Source organism: Tenrec ecaudatus, chromosome 10, assembly GCF_050624435.1.
Source record: "Tenrec ecaudatus isolate mTenEca1 chromosome 10, mTenEca1.hap1, whole genome shotgun sequence".
NCBI classification, from domain to species: Eukaryota; Metazoa; Chordata; class Mammalia; order Afrosoricida; family Tenrecidae; genus Tenrec; species Tenrec ecaudatus.
In genome coordinates this window covers 84,225,204-84,236,216 of record NC_134539.1, presented here as the reverse complement: position 1 = coordinate 84,236,216, position 11,013 = coordinate 84,225,204, and the positions used below count along the sequence as shown (strand labels likewise).

At 44.7% G+C, this 11,013-nt stretch overlaps 2 pseudogenes; both read right to left on the bottom strand.

The window, feature by feature from the left end:
• Positions 1–2,730: 2,730 nt before the first annotated feature.
• LOC142458056 (ORM1-like protein 1 pseudogene) lies at positions 2,731–3,191 on the bottom strand (annotated as a pseudogene).
• Positions 3,192–9,794: 6,603 nt separating this feature from the next.
• LOC142458055 (BTB/POZ domain-containing adapter for CUL3-mediated RhoA degradation protein 3 pseudogene) lies at positions 9,795–10,711 on the bottom strand (annotated as a pseudogene).
• Positions 10,712–11,013: the final 302 nt, after the last annotated feature.

Sequence of the window (11,013 nt, the reverse complement as noted above, 5' to 3'; positions counted from 1 at the left end):
CACCACTTTCCCCCTCCCCCCAAAACTTATTCTACTTGCTGTTCATTAACCCTGGGTTTTGGGTAGATTTTGACATCTATGTTCAGCTGTGAAAATCATACCACAGTCACTGTGCTAAACATAGCCATCATCCCCCATTGCTTATTTGCACGCCTTTGTCATCTGCCCCCTGGCTGGACCTGCCCCCTGCCATCATAGACCGCTTTGCATGCTCTAGGATTCCATGTAAGTGAAAAAAGGACGGAAGTGCTCTTTCTGCCTGGCTCCCTCATGTAGCATAATGATTTTCATCCTCATCCCTGGCATTGCAAGGTTTTTTTATTGCCAACGAGTATTCCGTTGAGTGAATCCCAGTAGTTCTGACTTACGCTGAGTTCAATCCCTACCGTTCCTTCGTAAGTCAGTTCTGAAGTCAATCAACTAGCTCATTAAGAAAGCAGTCATTATTATTCCCTTTAATTATCAGCATCTTCATAAATTCTATCTTGATTTGTTATTTAGGGTTGGAAATATATATATGTATAGATTATCTTAGCATACATGTATATATGACTTATGATTAAGAAATAAACAATGATAAAGAAATGTAGTAAAGAAAAAACAAAGGCAGGTGAAGGCCGTAACTGTGGTTGGTCGTGACCGAATACATTGTAGGTTGAGACCACTTGTATTCCGCAGCGTGACCATGCGCTCATCTGCTGAGAGGCAGTGGGGTTTTTCCAGTTTTGTCTGTTACATGAGCATTGATGTCCAGTGTTTTCATTAACATAACCTTCATTTCTCTTGCAAAATACCTAGGAGTTGATCGAAATTATAAGGTGATTTTTTTATGAAATGGCCAAACTGTTTCCCCAGGTGGTCGTGCCATTTTAGATTCTCACCAGCAGTGTGGGAGTCTCAGTTTTTCAACACCCTCACCAGCATTTGGATGGTGAGTGTGACGGTTAGTTTCTATGTCTCCTTGGTTAGGCTGTGATTCTCAGTGAATTGGCAAATATTTGACGATTGTTCCTCCGTAATGTAATATAATGTAATCACTCACACAAGGTGATCCGATAGGATCCGTCTCATATTCTTTGCCTCTTGGAGTTGTTGCCTTTTTCTTGTTGATTGTCCCGAATTCTTGAGGGAAAAAGTACTATCAATACTTGGTCAGAATTGAGCATTTCAAAAATTTCACATCCTATTGTCTGCTTACTTATTTTTTTCTTGATGAACTTCATTGGATAGAGATTCTTAATTTTGTTTTGTCAAGATATGGTGTAGTGAATTGTTTGACATGAACTTCCTCACTCTAGGCCTCCATTTTTTATTAAAAATGTTTATCAGTGTGAGGATTACCAGTTATTTAAAAACACATGGGTAACATACAAAGGCAGTCTCAGACAACTGATTTCTAAATTCAATACTTTTGAATACAAAACAATGATCACTACCCCAAAAAGTCACTTTATTGAAACAAATTGATTTTCAAGTTGTTCTAAAATTCTTCAGTTTTATTTGCAACTAATACTGTATTTTTCAGTTTCATTCTACACCAGAACCTTTTTTTTAAGTGCAATTCTCCAAATTGTAAACAGTTATTTATTGTGATTAATTACAGGAAGCTTCCCCTATCACAAGTTTATCAAGTTGGTTACTGCTTTGCCATTTGAGGTTTATTTATTGAAAAGCCAAGTAGTCCATGGGTACACGACGGGACTTGAAAGTAGGAAAACTAGGGAGGGATGAGGCCTTGTTCCTGCACACCATCCCGTACTTCATAAAGCTAGAGACCATGGGTTGCATTTTCTTTTCTGAAGAAAAGCAGATTTTTTGCATGGGCCCTTAATAAAACAATAAAAATAAATAAACGAATGAATTTTCACCAGGAAAAAAAAAGAATGGCAGATTTTTACGAGTTGCTTAACCAAATAAGCAGAGGACTTTATATTAGTGTATATTTTAACTGCCTGAAATTATGTTCTTAACTGGTTTAGCAGCCTCAGACTCCAGAAAGGCAGCAAACCTTTTGTGCACAAATAATAAGTTTGACTCAAAGACTGTTCATAATGTATCTTCTGTCATTAATCAGTCAAGGCAGACTTTCATAAACTCAGTAACAATGTAAAAATGGCCTTGTCTATCAATGCAAAATGTTGAGCAAAAAACCCCCCATAAAAATATGCTCATAAAATCAGGTAGGAATTGGCTTGTATAAAACAAAAGGGTTGGAATTGATATAGTAATAAAAATACTTTATAAAACAACTTTTAAAAATCATTTTATTGGGGGCTTGTACAACTCTTATCACAATCCATCCATCCATCATGTCAAGCGCATGTGTACGAACTTTCAAAGCTGATTATGGTTCACATGCTGCAGTCTGCTTGAAATGATCATAACTGAATGACTGGAAAATTTCTTCTCCTAACATAATGCCATTCATTATAAGCTAAGCTAGGCCCTGTTTTTACAGATCTCTTTTTACCTGGGGCTTATTGACTACACCCTCACTGCACATCCATTGAAGCTGGGCCTGCCAAGCCTCCCTGTACAGCTCTCCTTCAGGAAAACAGCAGATACAGTGAAGAGGCATCGCTGACTGAAAACCTGCACTTCCAAACAGCCTATGAAGAACCAACAAAGGGCCCTGCAATGTCCACACCTCTCACTTCACAGTTTCACTGGGACTCTATCCTTACAGGAAACTGAGTTGCCCTAAACTGTTTAATCCAGCTGCAAAACAGTTCAATGCTTATGAATTCCAAAGATCGGAACACCATGTAGTTGTGGCATTTGGGGAATTAGCACACTCAGGAGAGAAGCTGAGTTAAGGATGAAAGGAGTTGGGTCCTACTTCATATAGAAACTTGCCAGAACATATAGAATTATTGGAGAGATTGTGAACATTGCCTCTGAAGGTGGGAACTGTCCTCCACAGTCAAGTTGTTCCCAATGAGTCAGGAGTCTTGCTTTACCCTGGTCAGACGTGCCCAAAAGTGCTCCTTTCACTGCATGCAAAAATATATACATCCTCAGGTTATGTTTTATATGTGTTAAGGTCCAAGCCACAGGGACATGGAAGAAGGGAATGCTGAGTAAGACAATATGAAGCAAGTCAACTCCTAAAGCATACGTCATCACGGACCATGGCTGTTCATCACACGAATATGAGGATTCGCCTCCCTGCGGGCGATTCCAACATGCATGTTTGCCACTTGCACCGAGCAGGACTAGCCCAGCCGTAGTCCTCCATTTTGTATTGTGCTGTGATTGATCCATCGAAGCCCCTCTAGCCACTGCCTTCCACTTCGTGGCGTCCTATGACTGTTCTATCTATGGCTATGGTCTCACTGTGGCATGAATTGTCCATTGTGTCAATAAGGCAGGATTCCGACTGGATGTACCTTGAGTTACCACCTTACTTGAGGGTGTGACTCAGATCACTACCCTTACTTTCCTTGGGGTCTGATGTGCACCCACTATAGAGAAAGGCTTTGACAAAGTTCAGTCTCTTGCGCTCAGTCCTGCACCGGGCCTGTCTTTGTCTGACCTCTGATTCTTGGGACTTGAGACAGCAGCCTATCATCTGACTTGATGTGCCAGCTTCCACCGCCTGGTGAGTCAACAGCCTGTCATCTGATCTGCCAGTTTGGTTGGTCAGCCCCTGCCTCCACATGAGTGAGAAGAATCTTCCGGACTAATCTCTGACCCATGCTTTTGGGACTTGCTGTCCTCAACCCCTCCTGAGCCAGTCCTTTTGTGATGCGTGAGTTCTGGGAGGTTCTTCGGTGTGGAGCCTGAACACTGCAGGGAGAGTAGTTAGTAGTTGAAGTCAGGGATGATAGAGTGGCTCAGGGGGGTGGAAAAGCTGAACACTGGGACATATTTAAGCTCTACTTCCTAGGGATCTACCTTGTGCCAATTCTTCTAAAAAACAAATTACTTGTGCACAAAATGACCTCCCCCCCCATGTGGGTTGTGATTTTGAAAATTGTTATTTTCCATCTCTGCATCACAAAAAACATTCTCCAACAATTTTCTTCCAGTAAATTTATAGTTTTACTTTTCACATTTAGGTCTTTAAAATCTATTTAGGATTCATCATGGTTTGGGGTCTTAGGGGTACAATTCATTTTTCTCTTTAGTTACATTTACCATAGATAAAATTCTGGTATATGTAAGTCTGTCTCTGAGTTTTAATTTCATTCCATTGATGTATTTGTCTGTTTTTTACCCTAATACTAAACTGGTTTTTTTTAAAATAATGCTTTTGTAGTAAATTTAATCTTCTGAAAGGATAAGACACTTGCTCCTCTTCCATTTGGGTGTTGACTTAGACATCTGTTGTCTTGTGTCTCATGCAATTTTGAGGTAAACTTATCGGGATCTTTATTGTAAAGGTAAGAGATAATTGCTCAGGACACAGGCAACCCAGAAGCAGGAATGGGAAGAAAGAGAGCAGATGGGAAGGGAGAAGGGGTGTGGAAGAGGGGAAGAACGGGAACCGATCATAATGATCGACACACAAACACACACACACACACACACACACGGGGAAGAACAACAGAAACCATGGGGGAAGGGAGACAGCGGTCAGTATGAGATATGAAAATAGTGATATTTTATAATCTATCAAGGGGTCATGAAGGGAGGGGGAAGGAGGGAGAAAAGAAAGGAGCTGATCCCAAGGGCTCAATAGAAAGTAAATGTCTAGAAAAGAATGATGGCAACATATGTACAAATATGCCTGATACAATTGATGTATGGATTGTGATAAGCATTGCTAGATCCCTCATTAAAATGATAAAAACATACCAAATATGTAATTTACAAATTAAAGTAGGAGGCCTTTTAGTCCCCCCCCCAAAAAAACCCCCACAAAACATCAGTCAGATTTCTATGAGTAATATATTGAATTGTACATTACTGTGTAGAAAATGGATATCTTTATAATATTAACTCATCTCACTGGAGTATGAACTATTTCTCTATTCAAATCATCTTCTATGTCTTTTATTAGAAGTAAGCTATTTTTCCACTAAGATCTTTGAATACTTTGTTAGTTCTTAGGTCCAAATTGAATGCTGTTTTTTTAATTACGTATTTTACATTCATAGCAAATCTTCAAATTGGCTATTGTTGGTGTAGTAAAATACTAGTGATTCTCCCGCCCATCCACCCACCACCTTTGGTGACTTGACCTCGTATATAGCTACTTTGTTGAATGCTCTTGCTGGCTCTAAGAGTCTGTTAATTTCATTGATTATTTTAAGAAGACAATTATGTCATCTGCGAATAATTTGTTTTATTTGTCTCTTCCAATCTTGCATTTCTTATTTATTTCACTTCCTGGTAGTATTGGTCAAGACCTCCAGAACTTTGTCAAATAAGAGTGGTGGTCATGGGAATTCTTGGTTTCCAATGCCCGCCCCCCCCAAAAAAATAAATAAAGGGATAAATCTAAAATGTCTTCATTAAAAAAGGAAGTCCCTTTCTCCTCTTTGTTTACTAAAAATGATTGTCATGAAGTAGCAGCTCACAAAGCTAAGCTCCGGCTGCCCCCACGTCATTAAACCTTACTGATGACTGATGTTGAACCTTATCAAATACTTTCTTAAAAGTATCAATTAAAAAAAAGGATCAATTAAGATACTGTACTTCTTACTTAGACTATTAATATGGTGAGTTATATTAATGAGTTTCTATATTGAAACACCCCAGCATTCCTAGGATTAACTGTTCTTGTTTGTGATGTGTTGCTCTTGAAATCCAGCTTGACATTTGGATAAGTGATAGTTTATTTACAAAATTTTGCATTTATATTCATAGATGAAATGATATTATACTATTCTTAAAACTAATTTCAAAGGCAAAGTTACAATTTGTGTGTTCCTTTTCCAAATGTGTATTTCAAATATCCACTCCAGCACTAACCACAGGAAATCGGTTCGTCCAGTCTTTTACTTCCTCAGCAAGAAAAAAATATCATAATATTACATAATATTACAATAATACCGCAAGGCAGCAGTCCCAACTTGAAAATTGGTTGTGTTCCCAAAGTTCATTTCTCAGAACATAGTTTCCCATAGAAACGAGCAAGTTGGTTAAGTGTCTAGGTCAGATTACTTAACTCATTAGTCATCCTCTCCATTAAAAACAAAATTAAAAAAAACCATGGCTGTTGATTCTGGCTCATGGCAACACTGTGTGTTACTGAGTAGCCCCAAGTTCAATAGTTCACGTAGCTGTGAACTTTATGGGCATATGTCGCAAGGCCTTTCTTCCTTAGTGCCACTGGGTAGGTTTGAACTGCCAACGTTTGTGTTGGCAATAGAGTGTAACCTGGTGTGCCGTCCAAGGTGTTTATCATTCCCATATTGTGTATCCATTAATCTGACTCAATCTTCCAACGGGCATGGATCTTTCAAACTCTCCCATGGTGACCTCTGGACTGAAAGTTTGTCATCACCTCTATATACTGCAAGGCAGTGGGGTTCTTTTTATATATGGCCTTTCTGGCCCTGAGTTTATAGTTCTAAGATTATTTGCTGGGCCATGTTCTTGTAGAAGAATTGGTTAACATCTACTATGCAAATAAGGCATGTAAAACCCCTGCAGGTATTGGTCGATTACTATGCAAATTAGATGACTGTAGCCTGCCAAAGATATTGGTAAAATCTGTCATCCTGCTAGGCTCAAAAGAGCCGATCCCAAAGAGATTGAGAGTGATCTCATACCACCAGGAAGAAGAGGCTGGAGTGAAGTCCATCCTTTGCACCTGGGACCCCAGTGCTGAGAACCTCCTAGACTCACAAGACAGAGCAAGTGGTAACATGCATGCCACCGTGGAGAGCAATATGGCAATACTTAAAGCAAATGGGAACTGAAATCCCATGTGGTCTAGCAATGCCACTCTGAGGCATGTACCCTAAAGAAACAGGAGACACAACACGAGTGGAGGTGTGTGCTCCCTCCCAGGCTCATAGCAGCACACTTCACAATAGTGAGACACTGGAAGCGGCCCAAATGCCCAACAGTGGAAGGACAGATAATGAGACTCTGGTACACACTGAAAACCAGTGATGAAAGCATAAAACATTGCATGGCATGGAAGGACCTGGAAACCACGATGCTGAGTGAAGTAAGCCAATCACAAAAGGACAAGTACTGTATTAGTGCACGTCTATGCAGAGAAATAGCAATTAAACAAGCATTAGGGACCAATTCCTGAAAAGAAGGGGAGAAGGCTACCTACTGGCCAGGGCCCATACATCACCTCCCTTTTGCACACTGCACGAGAGCCAAGTTGAAGGAGGAGACCTCACGCTGTCTGGGTCACTCCTTCTAGACGGGGGAAAGGGAGACGACCATCACGCAAGGCTATACAACATTGAGACAAGGCTGGGACTAATCAATAAAAATGGAAAGAGAACCTGGCCGGAAAATCAAGCTCAGACCAGGGGAGGGGCGCATCTACACTGTGGAGGAGACACTGCGAGCTCTGTTGGTGAGTGCGGTGGGTGACTGGGGAGAGGAAGCCTCACATCGAGAAGGGATGCTAAACAGTGAGTGTTGGGACCTAAGGGGACAATGGACTGGAATTGATGTTCCTGGGGAGACCCTCCGAAGAAGTTTCTGCTCAACCCTCGGTGAACCACACCATGGACTAAGCACCATGATGACCTTGGATGCTGACCTTGCAGGCAGCAGGGCATCACACAGGTGCTACACACCAGATGGACTTAACATGGAGACCCGGCTCAAAAACACTGAGCCCTGCTTCTGCAGAGGACTAGAGGACTGGGGCACTTGTTGAGAGAGGAAGCAGAGTGGCCACCCCAGGGCTGTGGAAATGGTAGTCCTTGGATCTTAGGGAAACCCTTGGCTTGGCGATGTCCAGTGGAAAGGGACCTAGAATCCTCATATATTTAGTACCTCAATGCTCCCCATGCAGTGATATGACAGGTTTTGATGTGTTGGGCAGTGGTCTACACTTGTAAGACTGGATCCAAGAAGTTTTCCCCTGGCACCAATCCCCACGCTTAGGGGGCTCAATGGAATGGGAGATGGAACCGTGCAGGCGGCTACTCCAGGCTGTGTGGTGGAGCTGTGCTCGCATGGACGCCACCTACCGACGGATCCAGAGTGCGGTGCCATTGGGGAAATTGATGTTACCTGTCAATCACCTTAAACACCGAGGGGTTGATTGACAATGCTCTGTTGTCTTGTTTCTTTTTCTTGGTTTGCATTTACAACACTTTTATTTGACACAATCGCACAGATGCTTACACAACCGACAGTGGCTGCTTGTGAAACGGCACGGGTGTGAGCGGAGACGGACAGGTTCTGGAGCAGGGTGACTGTTGGTCGTGCCCCCCGGCTTGGGGGGATGGTTGAGGGCCCAGGGACTCTGCTCACTTACACCTGACCTTAAATGCGATCTCCATTTTGTTTTGAAGCTCATTAGAAAAACCAAATACCTTTCTCTGGGATAGCGCTTAAATAACTGTATCCTGCTCGCCATGCTGTCACTGGGAATGTCCCGGGGAAGCCAAGACGGGAAAGGACAGGGGCCAGGAGCCTTAGGTCCAAAGGCACAGAAACCACAACAAATCGGTGACAAAACCTACTCTTCACACCAACATTTAGAAAGCACTCTTCATGGCATGACTTTTCCATTCCTACAGGAAAACATCGGAACCCATGACAATTCACTTAAAAAACTTCCTACAAAAGTCCAACCCAAACAGCAGGGTTGGTGTTTTAAAATGAAACCGTATAAAAATCGACAAAACATTATTTCTGTAAGCCCTTCTGCTTGGGCCTTAGCGAAAACCTCAGCACAGGACAGTTTAAAACTGCATTCAGCCAAGATGTGGCTGGGGGTCCCGTCCTGATTGTTTTCAAGTGTTCACTGCATACTGCTGGGACGGAGGAAAGGCAGACCACTGAAACAGGGAGGGCAGTGCCTACGAAAGGCTAAGCTGCAAAAACCCTCCCCAAATAGAAAAGCTCGGGTCTGGAAGACACGCTCCCTGGTAATAGCTTTGGTTTAAAACAGTGACGTTTCCCTCGAAGCCGACTACACACGGGCATGACCTTACACACCTCCGCACCTCCTCCTAACTCCTGGACCTCCTCTAGTGTCCACCGCTGTGCGCACGTCGCAGCGCACTCTGGGCCCCGCCGGAGCTGAGTAACTACGACCACCTGTCCCAGACCTGGGGGCCCTCTGGGCCCACCCCACGGTGTGCGCACATCTTCGGCAACCAGCTAACTGACTGCCACACTTTACTGTGTACAAGCCAGAGGGGAGCGGCAGCTGAGCTCACAGTGGGGCCAGGAAAGCTCCCTGGGGCAGCTGTGGACGGCCACCGTGCCCGGGAGGGAGAGTCCTTACCAAGCACATTAACAAAACTGGGCCACAGGCTCGCCCCTCAAAGCCAGCCACTGAGAGGCACCCGGGTCCACTCGCACCTCCACACTGCAGTGACTCACAGGCACAGGCCTGACCCCCCAGAGGTCAAGCAGGTAGTCAACAGCCACAAAAATGAACACTGCAAACCAGAGCTCTCAGACACATCCCACCCACACGCCCCTCTTCTCGGGGACCACGAAAGCCTGGCTCCGTGAGCTTCTGGGTCCTCACAAAAGGCAGAACCTTAGACACACCACGTGTTCAACAACTGCACACTCACCGGGAAAGGCAGATCACGCACTACTCAGAAACATCACAATCACAGTCTGGCCCGTTACAAAGGCGTGACAGACAGACAGACGCACACGGGGAGGGGCAGTGGGTGGCCGGCTCACTGGTGGAGGTGAGCACGGTCGTCTGGGCGCTTGATGTGGATGCGCCACCGCACCCGCTCCATGCACTCTCGCTCCTCATCCTCGCCCAGGTGGTGTCAGAGGCCGGCAGCGCCCCTGGGCTCCGGCAGCGCGTTGTCAGGCCCCGGGCCGTCCTGGGCCTCATACAGCAGAATGTTCAGGGTCTCCTCGTAAATCCGGGCTTCGGGAAACTCCACCTTGGTCTGATTTTTCTCGGTGGCATAGACGATGGAGATGCAGCAGACTTCTGCAATCTTTCGGCCCTGGCCATAGAAGGACCAGCAACAGATCTCGTCCCCAGTGACGTCCTACATGAAGCGCACCCTCCCATTGAAGCGCAGAGGCAGCGTAGCGGACAGTTCAATGTTTTCCACATGCGGTCGTCAGAATTGCTGGTGCACGAGCGCTTGTCATTAACTTTTGTTGTGCAGCAGCTTCACGGCGGGTTCATTGGACGTGCGGTCAGCTTCTCCTCCTCCGGTGAGGTGATGATGCGAACTTTGCAGAAAGGCTCATACGTGTCCTTGTTTTGTAGAGCAGCCTGGCACTCTTCCACCAGGCCCTGGACAGGTAGTACTTCGCTTCTGCCAGCAGCAACTCAGGCAGGGGGACTGCCCCGTCACGAAGGTGGTTGAGAATTGTACCGAGGTGCTTCCCACACCGGTCAATGAGGATCCAGCCTTCACTGTCGGTAAGCACCTCCACTCGCCCACTGAATATGGACTTCAGCAAGGTGTGCTGCTAGGTCAGCGTCTGCATGGTGGTGTAGTGGAGGGCCCCGCCCACATTCAGCTTCATGTACTTGGAGCTGGGGCTCTGCCCTTGAAGGAAGTGGTGCGGTCGCGACCGCGGGCACTCCTTAGCTCACCACACTTTCTCCTGACATCTCTTCCATGAAAAGTCGTAGGACGCCAGAGTCTCCACAACCGGACTCACTGTTTTGTTTCTATGGGGTTTTGTTTTCCTGCCTTTTGTTTGTTTGTTTTTGTTTTATGATTTGCTTGTTTGCTGCTTGGTTTGTTGCTGCCTTTGGGGTAGTTGGTTTTATGGGGGTTTGAGTTCACCATAAAAAGACTGCCAAAGTAAACCTGAGTGGTGCGTTAATCAGGGACAAGCAGATGGATTCTGGCTCCCACTTAACGTTAGGCCCAATCCAAGAACAGTCCTGGTAACATGGCCCTGCTCGATACCCACCTT